A 15,224-nucleotide genomic window follows, 5' to 3' on the forward strand; every position below is an offset into this window, starting at 1 on the left:
GGGACTGTATGGTGGTGGGAAAGGGGAGAAGTTATCAGTGTGATAAGATAAGGATAACTGAGCTTATTTGTTAAGTTAGCATACACATGGACGTCTCCTTCCCAGAGTTCAGAGCCTTAGAGGTGAGGATTTGGGGGTAGAATCTCTATCTAGAGCAGGGGTGGGGAACTTGTGGGCCCTCGGGCCATATAAGGCCTGCAAAATCATTTGGTCTGGCCTTACCAAGGCATTAGGGGTGAGTTAATTCAATCTTTGACCAATAGAGCAGGCTAATTTTTAAGTTGATAATTTTGTATGGCCTGCAAATGATGTTATACATATCCAAATGGTCCTTGACAGAAAAATGGTTCCCCACCCCTGATCTAGAGGAATCTGTTTATGGAGAAGGTAAAGATGAAAGGCTGATGAAACAAGAAAGTCACAGGGATTGTCATTTGATTCCAGCCTACAGAGTCCAGAGTCTTGTTCCTTAAGTAGCCACACAGCATGAGTATATCCACAACCCAGAAATCAGCTTGAGCACTTCCAAAGAGCTGCCCTTTCTTCCTAGCGCTTATGTTCACATAGGACCTACTATCCCAGGTCTTGCACCTGCCATGACGTGTTTCTTGGTACAGGAAGAGGAATAGGGGTTGTCCTGATCAGTCCATGTCCTTTAGCTCTTCTTAGGAGGGACATTTATATTCCAGGTTGTCTAAGAAATTCTCAGCTTGGAGGAGTAGGAAAACAGCCTGAGTCTGGGCACCACTTGACCCAAAATGGCCTAATATTTATTGAACACTTACTATGTTTCAGGAACTGTGTGAATAGATTGACCTTTTATTTCCATTTTGGACAAGGAGACTGAAGCACAGAGGGACTCGCCAATCTACCCTCAACCTGATAGGACAGACACACGAAGTTTTACCATTCCTCAGGAAAACAAGAAAGATGAACATAGTGTCAGAAATTCATTATAAAGTCAGATTTAAAAAAAAAATCTGCGATCATGCCCTTTTAATTTTGGGGTCTTAAATGCCTTTTATTTTTTTTAAGAAAATATGGTAATACAAAGTTTCAGTTTGGGTTTTTATTCTTTCTTAGCAAAATAAAAATCTAGTTATCCTATGTTAATTTCCAAAGTTGCTTTAAGTATGTTCCAGGTAAATAAACTCTGAGAACCATCATTGTAGGCAGGAGCTGGTTTCTATGCTAGCCTGTTCCTAGGAGTAAGTATTTGGATAATTTTATTCACTTTCTATTCTGATCATTGATCAGACAAACATTGGCACTGGAGAGGACCTCTGAGATCACATAACTTATTTTTCTTCAGCATTTACCAAGAGGTTTTGATTGCACATTTTGACCCTGAGACCTTTTAACTCCAAATTGGTATAATCAGGATTAGGCACACACTGAAACATTTTTTATCAAGGGAGGAGCTGTGTACCAGTTTTCTAAAATGATCCACCAGAACTCTGCTGCTAATTTTATCTATGACCTCGGCTCAGTTTTTTAATCCTGGGTCACTGGTCTCTATACAAACACAAGATATTTTGACCCTGATGCTGTGACCCCTCAGGTATGTTTTGGACCTGCTTAAAAAAAAAGTCAGAAGGAGACTAACATTAGTAGTAGGAAGAGGTTTTTGAGCTGCAAAAATTGACCTGGAAAAAATTAGACCGTCAGGAAAAAATCAGCACAAAATGGAACTGAAAGCAGCTAAAAATGCACATGGTAAAATTTGTTATTGACTAAAACATTGAAGGAAGAATCAACCATTCGCAACAAAATTTAAACTGGCAAATGTGACGTGAGAACATTAGATGTGGTAGGAATAATGACCACGAAAGAATGTTCACAATGGGAGAAGTTATAGGGGCAAAATTTTAGAGGCACACAAAAGAACAACTGATCGATGAATCAAATCTTCACTGGAGAGGACACATGGAGAGGAATTGATCTCATTCAAAAGAATTCCGTAAAATATAAATGAATTGGAAAAATAAGAAGTGGTTTAACTATGCTGAAGAGAAAATGAATTGAAGAATTATGAGCCTTACATTGTTTGCGTCTGAAAAATACTCCCTTGATAAAAAAATATTTCAGTGTGTGCCTAATCCTGATTATACCAACATAGAGTTAAAAGGCCTCAGGGTCAAAGTGTGCAACCAAAACCTCTTGGTAAATGCTGAAGAAAAATAAATTATGTGATCTCAGAGGCCTGTCCAGTGCCAATGTTTGTCTGATCAATGATCAGAATAGAAAGTGGGTAAAATTATCCAAATACTTACTCCTAGGAACAGGCCAGCATAGAAACCAGCTCCTGCCTACAATGATGGTTCTCAGAGTTTATTTACCTGGAACATACTTAAAGCAACTTTGGAAATTAACATAGGATAACTAGATTTTTATTTTGCTAAGAAAGAATAAAAACCCCAAACTGAAACTTTGTGTTACCAGATCTCCTCTCCTGCCTCCTCCTAGCCTCCACCCCTCAATTACTCTTCTGAGCCTAACAGAATTTCCAGTAATCCTGCTCCCTAAGAAATGGCAGCTGGGGCCGCATTTCCAAGCTTCTTGGCTTCTCCCTGCTTCCTAGCCAGGCCCGCCTTAGGCTCTGTGTGCACTAGGCATGATTTACAAACAAGCAGGACCAACAAGGAAAAATCCTCTCTTGTGGAGAATTAGGTCAGTGGCAAAGCTGGGGAGGAGAGGGAAGCAGGGGTTGTTCGCTCATTCTTCAGTTTATAGTCCTTGCCCAAAGCAATTGGGGCAGAGGCCAAGGGTGCTGCTGGGAACAGACATCTGGGGATGGGGCTGGGGGCCTGCAGTGCCCATGCATGGGCTCATGTGTGGTTGCATGAGAACTTGAGAGCGATCTGTGTCCCAGCCACTCGGGATTTCCCCCCCCCCCCCCCCGCCTACTCCCCCCACAACCCTCTTAGCGTATTTGTCTGGATTACTCTAAGGGGGATATTAGTGTTGTCTAATAACAGCCTTGATTTATCAAGGGATTTGTGTGATTAATTCTCAAGCAAAGTGCAGCAGATAGATTAGAGCTCGGTCTGTGGGTGGGTCTGCACCCCCCATTCCCTGTGCTTTCTAACTTGCATGGTTCTGGGGGAAGTTCTCCTCTTTCTTCCTTGTTGTCCTGATTGTTGAAGACTTTGATGTTTAGCTGAGGCAGCTGGAACCACTATAATGCATGAGTGAGTGCCAGGAAGACAGCAAAATCTCCCAGCTCATGCTATTGTTCTTCTGTGGAAAATGCAGAGATGTGGCCACCATTGTACTCTTAGTGTCAGATTCTTCTCCCATACCCCTGTCAAGCTCCTGGTGCCCCAACTGTGGCCCCGTGGGAATAGCAGTGAACTGGGACACAGGTGACTGGAATTCTGGTCTCAGCTTCAACACTGACCAGCTGGGTGGACATGTCAATTCCCCTGTCTGGGGTCTATTTCTCTCATCTGAGCCTCAAAGGATAACTAATTGTCTGGCTATTTGTGGCCCATCTCCCCAGCTACACTTGAAGCTCCAAGAGTGCCGGACTCATGTCTGAATTGTCCATCTGCCATCATCCTGGCAGCCAGCACAGTCCCTCGACATCGGACTGTGTAACGAATATGTGCCAGAGGAATGTAAAATGAAAGGGACGAATCTGTTCGACATCCTAGAACTTTTCCACTTCTAAAATTTCCTCCGTCTCCTCTACTCTGAAACAATCTCATAACCCACCTCCCATTTTTATGTTTCTACTGTTGTTGTGTTTTCAATCCTCACCCAAGAATATATTGTGTGTTTTTTATTTATTTATTATTGATTTTAGAGAGAGAGAGACAATGTGAGAGAGAAACATTGATTAGTTGCCACCTATACATGCCCCAACAGGGGATCAAACCTACAACTTGGGTTATGTGCCTGACTTGGAATTGAAGCCACAGTATTTTGGTTCTATGGAATGATGCTCCAACCAACTGAGCCACTCAGCCAGGGCTCTACTGCTTTTTAACCATAGGACCACAGAAATGATAAGGTAAAAATGGTGATTAATCATAACGCAAAAAGAATGTTTTCAATCCATAAAATGTGTAGTTTCTTCCAGGGGCTCCCTGGATGCTTGCTTGATCTCTGTTGTTCCTGGCAGTGGAATGCCTCTCTGCCTGGGTCCCTGAATTGCCTCTGGAAGGGCCTGTGGAATCCCATTGACCCCTTCAGAATGGGACTGGCAGTAATAGTAGGCCACATGCATGGTTCTCAGACTCAAAAGAAGATTCTTTTAGATCCAGGGCAGATACTATACTAATTTCACACCACCACACACCCTTGTTTATAGAGAGAAGAAATCAACCTTGCCCATTTTCTGAAAATGGAAAAAAGGGATGGGTATAAGGCAGGGGTGGGCAAACTTTTTGACTCGAGGGCCACAATGGGTTCTTAAACTGGACCGGAGGGCCGGAACAAAAGCATGGATGGAGTGTTTGTGTGAACTAATATAAATTCAAAATAAACATCATTACATAAAAGGGTACGGTCTTTTTTTTTTTTTTTAGTTTTATTCATTTCAAACGGGCCGGATTCGGCCCGCGGGCCGTAGTTTGCCCACGGCTGGTATAAGGGAATGCAGAAAAGCTGACAGGGCCTTAGTAGTGAGAGAGCCTTCTATTAGGGCTACTTACTTCCTACTGATGGTTCCCAAGTCTCTAGAAAACTCTTTTTCTCGGGGTGGGGACTCTTGGTGAAGCATTCAGTTGAAAGTCCCCAGCTACCTTGAGCCAATATGTGACTCATGGCAGACACTGCTAATCAATCATTACCCTCTCTTCTTTCTAAGCCCAAATGCAGGCTCAGACTTTTTCTGAACACACTACTCCAGGATGTCACCCATCAAAGAAAAAGGAACTAATGTGTGCTAAGTGCGGTGCCAGTCAGATCATTAGGCATTTTACATGCATTTGCCTCTTTTGATCTTGACAGGTCTGAAATGGATATGGTCCCCATTTTACAGGTGCTGTTTAAGGAACTCAACCAAGGTCACATATAAATAGCAAAATTGGTATTTGAGCTCAAAATTTATGGTCTTTCTGGTGCATGACATGCCTTCCACGGAGCCCAGCACTCAGGGGTGTCAACCTGACCACTGGCTGGTTTGGGTGATATGTTCTTATAAGATTTTTCTCCACTTGATTGTTGCTACCCATTCTCTGGGGGGCACTTTACCGTTTCTTCAGCACAGATTTAGAAGCATTCCCTGCCAAGCCCGAGTCCCCCATTAGTGTTAAGTGTGATAAAAGATGACCGTCTACTGCCGTCCTATCATAGTCCTTTCTTGGTTTATTAGGTGGACTAACTGCATCCCCCATGGTTGTTTTGAGTCCCCAGTGCCTAAGTCAGTGTCTGGCATGTAGTAAGTGGTCAATAAATGTTAGCTATTTCAAATTGAACCAGACACAAAGGCTCACTGTGGGAACAACAACAAAAAAGGTGAGGATACAGGCTTATGATAAAAAAGCCTTCCCAGCTGTCCTGAGAACCTTAAAGCCTGTCTCTCAAACTATGCTCCTTGAGAGGTGACTAGGTGTTTTATGGAGGGAGAGGTGTCCAATGTTTCAAAAATTTTGGGAAAACTGAATATTTTACAATGGATCTTAGTGTAACTGAGGCTTTCTGGAGTCTTGCCATAGAGATACTTGATTGCCTTTCTTTAACCCACTGTTTTCTAAATTTATTTGACCACAGAATTTTTGGAGGGAGGGTGACAACAAGGAACTCCTGTTCACATCTTGATGGAATTCAGATGTGGATTTGTTGCCTCAACTTATAATTCTTTCTCTGAAACATGGGTCCTGTGATTCCTCCCAGTAGCAGATGTCGTGATCACTTTAAAATACCTAATGACCATCAGTTCTTTCCATCAGTTTTCTGCACCAAATATTTGAAATTTGGATGGTTAGAACAGTGAGGGAAGAATGATTAGGGATAGTACTGTAGGAGCGAAAAGGGCTTTGGATTCAGACAAATTGAATTTAAATCCTGGTTACTACTTGTGAGTTGAGTGGACTTGGACTTGGGAATGTTAACTTCCCTGAGCCTTGGCTTCCTTGTCTGTTAAATGAGGATAAGAATAGTCTACATCCAGATTAAATGAGATCATTCATATATATATGATGGAGGTCTTCAATAAATAGCAGATTATAATGAAAAATGATCCCTGCACTTATCTTCTGAGTCACACTTTTGCATATTTTAGTTCCTTATAACCCTTACATTAGTCTTACAAGGTATACAGATGGTCCCCATGTTACAGATGGGGAAGTAAGGGCTCAGAGAGGTTAGTTAACATGCCCAAGATCAAATACATAGTGTGTGGAAGAGCCAGGACTTTTACCCAAGTCTTCCTGACTTCAGAGCCCTGTGCTATCTGCAGGGGACAGGGCGATTGAAGATGTCTGCATCTAGTCTGTTTCTGCAACATGAAAATTGCCCTTCCTGTGCTGTATTCTTCTCTATCCTACTAGGTGTTGGGCAGCCTATCATTTAGGTTAGTTTCTCGCTTGATTTCCTGGTATTCTCTGAGCTGCAGGGATACACCTCTCTTCCTGGTGGGTCATGCTTATTTAGAGAGGTTGGAATCCATTTCTTTACCTAGGAAGATGGCATTTGTACCCTGACCCCTGGCCGTGTCCAACTGCTGTGAGGACCTTTCTAAAGCCCTCATCCTGTTGGGTGGGAGCCTATTGTAGGTGCCAACCTCCTGACCTAAGGCTGGGAAGTATTGAGCTAGAGATGCCTTTTGTTTGCAAGGCTTAAACAGCTCAGTAGAAGCTCAACTTGGCACTTTCAGTTTATAAGGGATGTGTCAACAAGCCAGCAGAGACACTACTATTAACCATTTCAGTGAGTTTTTATTGGATGTTTATTCTGTGCCTGGCATTGTGTGAGGCACTTTATATAGATCATCTCATTTGATCCTACCAGTCAAATAAATTAGGTACAGTCAGTTCTGCTATGATGCCTGTTTTGAAAATGCAAATGTGTTCCCATGCAATTGATCTATCAGGGAACTATTTGAGCATAATAATTTTGCTTTTGGTTAAGCATAATTTCATCCATGAGAAACGCTTGGTGAAGGCAGGAGCTGTGGCCAGCTGAACCAAGCTGTGTAGGAATACACAGGATGCACGCACTTGGACATGTGCCAGCTGCTTCAGTCACCAGGTGTGCTCTGAGCCACACCCACCCAATTTCAGGTGACCCTCCTCTCACTAATTCATAACAATTCACAAGCTTCCCACTTTCACAAGTCTTCAGGTCTTTTTCAAGCACTGTACTTATTGTAGTATTTGCGTGTTTCTTAACCATGTATCACATATAATATGGGTTTCTATCTTTTATTTTTAGTTAATTTTTATGGGACAGTAATGTATACCAATTCATAGGGCTGTTGTAAGGATAGAATGAGTTAGTAAATAGAAAGCATTGAATAGTATGCACTCAACTACTTTGGTATTTCCATTTTACAAGTATGAAACTATGAAATTTTTAACTTGTAGCTTGCCGTTCTTTTATCCTACCACTAACTTACACCAGTCTGCTAAGGGACACAGTAAAATATCAGAGCACACACAGTTGTTGCTCTTAAAGACATGAACATAGGGCCCTGGCCAGTATTGTCCAGTGGTTAGAGTGTCTGCCAAATTCTCAGGCTCGATTCCCGTCAAGGGCACATACCTTGGTTGCAGGTTCCCCTCCTTGATTAGGGCGCAGGCAGAAGGCAACCAGTTGATATGTCTCCCTCACATCGATGTTTCTCTCTTTCCTCCCACCTCCTTCCTTCCACTCTCTCTAAAATCAATGGGAAAAATATACTTCAGTGAGGATTAACAACAACAACAACAAAAAGACATGAGCATAGGCAAAATTGAGAATAAGAGTGCAAGTTATTTTCACTACTGATGATGTTTTGGGGTTTTGGGCCCCAACCCCATGTTTCCTATAAGCCCTGTGGTTTTTACTGTGTGATTTTGCAGAGTACAGCGACTTTTTGGAATGTATAGGGGTTCTGAGCCCCTTGTTAGAGGAACTGACTCTACTACCATTATTCCCATGCAGCTGAAGAAGGTGAAGTTACAAAATTTGATTAAAACATTTTCAATGACAAGTGGCAAAGCCCACATTCAAACCCAGGTTGCCTTAGCCTCATGTCTGTGCCCCAAACCTCCAAACATAAAAAAAAAATGCCCAGCCAGCATGGCTTAGTGGTTGACCTTTGAACCAGGAGATCAAAGTTCAATTCCAGGTCAGGGCACATGCCTGGGTTGTGGGCTAGATCCCTAGTGCAGGGGGGGGGGGGGAGGTGTAGAGGCAGCCAATTAATAATTCTCTCTCATCATCGATATTTCTCTCTCTCTCTTTCCCTGTCTTCCTCTCTGAAATCAATAAAAATATATATGTAAAAAAATCAAAATAAAAAGTGTTGTCTGCACAGATATTATTTTATCTGTAACAGGGAGACTGCCTCTTCCTCCAACTGCCCGTTGAGCTCTGGTTCCTCGAGGGATTATTCTAATCCCTAATTTGCAGTTTGATGGGTGCCTGTCCTGGTTTGAGACAGTTTATTTTATTCTAAAATATAGCTTGACCCTTATCTGATGTGTTCCTCTGAGTATGAGAGGTATTAATAATGATAGAGCCTCCAGGGCTTAGTTTCCTGGTCTGTAAAATGGGATGAAGAGCGTTCCTACCTGTTAGGGTTGTGGTGAGAATTAAATAAGATGTATATAAAGCCCTCAATACAAGGCCCAGCACTTGTACTGCATGTACCGTAGACCCTCAGGTATTCCGGCAGAGCAGTGACCAGGTCCACAGTGCCGTCTTGTTCCCTCCTGCCTCTCATCCTGCTTTTCTCCTTGCTGCTGCCTTCCTGGGCTGGCTGGCACCTGATAGCAGCTACCCCTCCTTTCCAGCTTAGATCTGGAGTTATTAGCATCAAAGAACAAAAGCAAACAGCACTGGGGCTTGTGGGGCTCAGTCTTCTACAAAGGCGGATAAATGGGCTCTGTGTCGGGGATGAAGCTAACACCACCTGGCCTTTTGTGGAGAGACAACTCTGCCTGTGTTTGAAGAGCTCAGGCACAGCTGGAAAGAGCCACCCGGCCCCCTCACTGCTGGAAGTTTGCTTTAGCTCCCAACTAAAAAGATAGAGTCTGTATTTGTTCCTGAAGGAAAGGGAGGAACCCTGTGCTCATTCTCCCCAGGGATAAGAAAGGCTAGGCCGCTGGGGAGATACAGGCTTTGCCTTTTATTTCTTTTTCTCTCCTAATGTTGTAGGCCGGTGTAATCCTCAGTGGCTGTTCTGGGCTGATATTTGTGGACCTGGGGCAAGACTATACATGGGGGCAGCCTCCCTTCTCTCCACTTCCAGCACCACGAAGGCTCACATTTGTGCGGATACCCAGCCTGTAGAAGTCCACAGCTCCTGCAGACAGCCTCTCTTTGGCCATTTCTTGAATGAGTACATACAGCATTGGGTTAGGCTGCTTTTGAGAGAATGGACCCAGGGAAGAGGCCCAAGTCCATGTGGATTTGGCAATTTGGGAAAAGAGTTCTGAATTCCAAAGTGTCCTCTATAAGGGATGGCAGGTATTACTGACTCTTGGTGGGGACATCCATTTGGCCCTGTAGCCTCCTCAGTTCCTGGGATGGATGGTGGCTGCAGAAGGGCCAGGAACAGGCTTGGGTAAAGCAGAGAGTCCAGGGCAGGGGCTCCACTGACCCAGGCCTATGGTCATATTGCATTTGACCCCTTCCCTCTGTCCTGGGCTGTGCCTTTTACTCACTTGTGGGAGATGGACAATATTTTAACCGCTAATTTGCAGCTTGATGGGTACCTCTGCTGGTTTGAGACTATTTCTTTCATACCAAAACTAGAGGCCCGATGTATGAAATTCATGCACGGGGTGGGGGTGGGGGGTTTCCCCTAGCCCAGCCTGCACTCTTTCCAATCTGAGACCCCTTGGGGGATGTCCGACTGTCAGTTTAGGGATCGGGCCTAAACCAGCAGTCGGACATCCCCCTCACAGTATGGCACTGCTGGCTCCTAACCGCTTGCCTGCCTGCCTGCCTGCCTAATTGCCCCCTAACTGCTCCCCTGCCAGCCTGATCACCCCCAACTGCCTTGCCCTGCTGGCCTGGTTGCCCTCAACTGCCCTCCCCTGCTGGCCTGATCTTGCCCCTAACTGCGCTCCCCTGCTGGCCTGATGGCCCCCATTGCCCGGTCGCCCCCAACTGCCCTCCCTTGCAGGCCCGGTCACTCCCAACTGCCCTCCCCTGCTGGCCTGACCTGCTGGCCTGATCACCCACAACTGCCCTCTCCTGCTGGCCATCTTGTGGTGGCCATCTTGTGGCGGCCATCTTGTGGCAGCCATCTTGTGACAATGTGGGGGCGGCTATATTGTGGCGACCATGTTGTGACGACGTGGGGTGGCCATCTTGTGATGACGTGGGGGTGGCCATCTTGTGACGATGTCGCGCGATGCCACCTAGGCTTTTATTATATAGCATAGAGCTTTACCCTAATCTGAGTAGGAGAGGTATTAGTAATGATAGAGCCTCCAGGTCTTAGTTTCCTTGTTTATAAAATGGGATGAAAACCGTTCCGACCTGTTAGGGTTGTGGTGAGAATTAAATAAGATGTATATAAAACCCTGGGTATAGGGCCCTACGCACAGTGAATGCCCAATAAATACGAGGTTTGTTACAACCAGTATAGCTTTGTGTCAGGGATATATAGACATTATCCCATTTTATCCCCACATTCACCCTCAAAGTGTGATGCTGGACACAGTAATTGGCCCAGCAATAGACATGTGACCTAAGCCAAACCAAGGAGAGCCTTTACAGGAAATTTTGCTAAAATTATCAGGAAATAGGCTGCTCTCTTTTCTCTAGAGATACCCCATACATCTTTGTTACCACATGGAGACAACCCTTAGACAAGGAGGCTGACAGCAAAGAAAACAGGGTTTCTCAGTGTAGTCAGGGGATGAAGCTAGAGGGGTGTCCAATCCCAGCTCTGCCCCTCTGCCCACAGGTGCCTGCCTTACTTCCCTGAGCCTCAATTTTCTCATGTGTAAATGGAGATACTCCTAGAATCCTTCCCAGTGAATTCTATCAGTTGAGATGATCTAGTCACCATTCAATACATATTGCTGAGCACCTGTTATAGGCGAGACCCTGCTTAAACTCTGGGCATACAAGTGTTTAATGAAACAGACAATACTTTTCTCAGGAAGCTTGGGTTTTCATGGGGGATATACGCAATAAAAACATAAACCCCACATATAATGTCAAATAGTGATTAGTGCCAAGATGAAAGGAAAAGCAGGGTCAGAAAAGGAGGTTGAAGCAGGTCTTTCTGAAGAAGTAGTATCTGCGCTGATACCTGAAGAAAGTGAAGAACAGTCTTACATATGCCTGACGAAGACTGCTTGGCAGGAAAACAGCAAATGCACAGGCTCGAGGCAGGCCCTGCTCCATTAGTTTTAGTTGCTCCTACTGTCATGACAGGAGGGCTGAGGACTGGCTCACATAACTGGACATCTTTCCTCTCCCATCCTCCTAGCTTTGGCATTTACACTGACCTTGGGAGTTAGCAGGTGCTCAAAAAAAAATACTAGGGGAAAAACATTCCTGATGAGAACAAATCTGGCCCAGTCTGCAGCCACCTCTGTTAGGAATGCCATGCTCAAACCGGGGGCCAGGGAGCAACCCAGGAGTGGAAGGATTTGAAAGCTGCTGCTACCCTTCACTTACTCTCTTTGCCTTTACAACCAGTGAAGAAGTGAATTAGGGCATTCCTACCTCAGTACACCACGGACACTCAATGCATCTTCAACAACAACTTTAGCCACAAGTGCATATGATCAGCATTTAATAGTTCAAAGGAAACAATTTCCTGCAGTTTGGGGTGGGAGTGGGGATTGGACTGGGGGAGGACTCTCCACCTGCTGCTGTTGCAGTTGCAGAGTATAGCTTAGCCTGGGGAGCCTTCCCATGTCACCCTTCATTTGGACTAGATCATCTCAAGAGGAAGGAGTCCGAGATTTCCCCACTTGCTGCTTCCACAGCCCCCTGTTCCCCTGGAGGAGCTTTGGGGAGCGTGGGGTGGCTGCTTCCTGCAGGCAAGGCCCAGCCAAACCTTCTGGGACCCCACCTGGTGAACTCTGCCTTGGTTCTGACCTATTTTCTAGGAGAGAAAATAGAATATAGATTTAAATGCAGTGGCGCTCTGGAAAACCACAGGCCCAGCAGTGTGAGAAAATAAAACAGCAGGAGGGAGCTGGGGAGGCTGGCAGGGCTGAGGATGCCACCTCCCCTGGATCAATCACATGTGGTTGTCAACTGCCTCTTCCTCTGTAATTTGTCCCCACTTTTTAATCTATTTAAAATTGATATTCATATATCTATATCTGTATCTGTATCTGTATCTGTATCTATATATCTTTATCTATATCATCTATTTCCCTATCTCTCTCTTCATATTTCTCTCTCTCTCTCTCTCTCTCTCTCTCTCTCTCTCTCTCTCTCTCTCTCCTATCTACTTAAAGTTTTCCTCTGTCCAGTTTTGGGGCCCAATGTTGTTCCCCCATACAGAGACCGCAGGTTGTATATCAATATCAACCACAGACAGAGGGCGCTCTGGGGATGATTGCCTTGGGAATGGGAGGCCTTAAGGTGTGGAGTCAGAACAACCACAGCTACATCCTAGGACAGACTGCCTTACTGTGTGAGGGTTGTTGTTATTGTTGTTTTAATACTCTTGTTCTCCCCTATAGGAAGGTAATCAAATTACCAGCCAACATTGACTGAGGGCTTTTCATATGCTAGGTAGTGTTCTAAGCCCTTACAACAGGGTTCTCAACCTTCCTAATGCCGTGACCCTTTAATACAGTTCCTCATGTTGTGGTGACCCCCAATTTCATTGTTACAAATTGAACATAATTAAAGCATGGAGATTAATCACAAAACAATATGTAATTATATATGTGTTTTCCGATGGTCTTAGGCAACCCCTGTGAAAGGGTCGTTCGACCCCCAAAGGGGTCGCGACCCACAGGTTGAGAACCGCTGCCTTACAACAACCTTAAGGTAGGAACTATTATCACACCCAGTTTATGGATAAGGAAACTGAAACACAGAGAGCTTAGGTAACTGGCTTAAAGTCATACCGCCTAAGTCCTGGCAATCCAGCTCTAGATTCCCATGACCTTGTCTGAGTCACATGCCTACCCTTAGAGCTAAGGTGGGGATGGGGGTCATCTCTACCAAGCCAAAGGGGTTAAGGATAGTAAAGCTTGTTCCCCAGAAGAAAACTGGGGCTTGCTATAAAAAGAAGGGGAAAAGGATGCTGGTCAGACAATATAGCCAATACTGGTGAAGTTCTGATCCTTACCCTCTCTCTGCCTATCCTCATCCTCATTCTACTCCTGCCTTTGTAATTTCATTCTGTTAATTAAAATGCAGAGATTCAGGTAACTCATTGCTTTGGGCCAGGGGGTCTCTTTGTTTCCCAAATTGAACATAATGCTCAGACCTGCCTCTAGGATGGTGGCACAGCCAGGAGCTGGATTTGGACTCTGGCCCCCTGGCAGTTTTCTTGGTGACCTTATTAGCCCTCTTTGGCAAGAAGAGATGCTGGTTTTTTTATGCACAAGATTAGAACTGGCCCAAATTAAGGTTTGATTTGAGAAAGGAATTTGTTTTGTCTCTTGCTTTTGCTCACCCAGAACCTGTTGACTCCGTCTTGCCCCCCGCTTCCCCGCTCCCCCCCAAAAAAGTGAGGGAGGAGAGACCACCTAGGGGGTGGGAGGGCTGGAATAGAGATCTTCACTTACAAGTAGAAGAGTTGAACCCAAATTTTGGGTTCACCAAAGTAAATACAGCTTAATTCCTGTGGTCTCTTGACATTTCCAGGGAGCCATCTGGTCAACATTTTTGGTAATTCTGTTTGTGGTAATTCAAAATGATAATAATCAGAGAAACTAACATTTATGCAGTGTTTGCCTTGTACTGAGTTAAGTGCTTTACAAGTATTTAATCTTATTTAATTCTCATAACAATGCCACGAGGGAGGCTCTGCTCTCTTCCCATTTTATAGCTGAGGAAAAGGACTCAGAGAGAGTTCAATGTTTGGCCCAAGGCCATCTAAGCATGCCGAGATTTGAACTGAGACCTGTTTGTCTCCAAAATTTAGGATTGTAACCACAATGCCCAAATGGACAATTTAGTATTAAAAGAACTTTGGAGTTTTAAGGTATCCTGTCTCCCTTGGGTCTTGGTGCCCCCAAAGAGCATGTTTCTATGAACATTGGTGTTGATACTCCCACCACTGAACTCAACCACATGCAAATGGTTTGATAGCCTGTTTAATGAAGGGGTATCTTAAGGACTGCTATTGTAGGCAATCTATCAGGCACAGTTAATGGCCCTACTTAGTTATTTACGCAGAATGTTTTCTCTTCCCACTTCTTTATTTTGCCACTTTTCTTCCTCCCTGCTGCCTCTCCACCCCTAAATCTAACAACTCACCAGAAATCCTGAAAGGGGGTGTGGCTGAGGAATGATCCAGAGCTCTCTAAAAGTCTCTTTGGGCAGATACAGCTTCTAGGAATACAGGGTGTGGGCTGGAGGAATGCTCAGCTGTTGTTATGGAGATGCCCCTCCTAGATGCTGAGACATAGCTCTGTCTGGTCAGTGCCTGGATTTTTCTGGGGCAAGAACCCTAAGGAACTTGCTGGAACTTTACAAATCTGATGGCAACAAATTAGAAGCACATAGGATAACTCATGACCCTCTCATGGGGTAGCCAGGAGGCAATCACTCAGATACCTATGGTTTCTGGGTGCTCATTGAGCTTGCAAACTGAATTTGGGTTCCATATGACCTTGAAGGACTTGGGTTTCAGTGAAATGAAAGTTGAACTGGGTGGGATTCAAGAGATATAAGTTCTTTTCTAGGCTCTGTCCTTGAACTAGTTGGGTAACCTTGGGCAAGTCTCTCAACCTTTTTCATCCTCCATCTTCACAAAAAAGACTTAAAATAGATAATGTCTATGGATATCCCAGACCCACCATTTAATGATTTTAAGTGAGTCACTCAGGATTGCCTGGATGGCCAGTGGTTTGCTGAAGTAGCCCCCAGTTCCTTCTCTGTAGCTGTAGTATATCCTCAAGGTTGGGGTCCAG

The 15,224-nt window shown here is 44.5% G+C and overlaps 1 protein-coding gene across 1 annotated transcript in view; it reads left to right on the forward strand.

Annotated features, from left to right (window-relative positions):
• The window catches only part of NRXN3 (neurexin 3), a 1,457,090-nt gene that overhangs the window by 19,063 nt on the left and 1,422,803 nt on the right, over nt 1-15,224 (forward strand). The gene's annotated exons all lie outside the window — the stretch shown is intronic.

This window comes from Myotis lucifugus, unplaced genomic scaffold (genome assembly GCF_000147115.1).
Source record: "Myotis lucifugus unplaced genomic scaffold, Myoluc2.0 scaffold_34, whole genome shotgun sequence".
Taxonomy (NCBI): Eukaryota; Metazoa; Chordata; class Mammalia; order Chiroptera; family Vespertilionidae; genus Myotis; species Myotis lucifugus.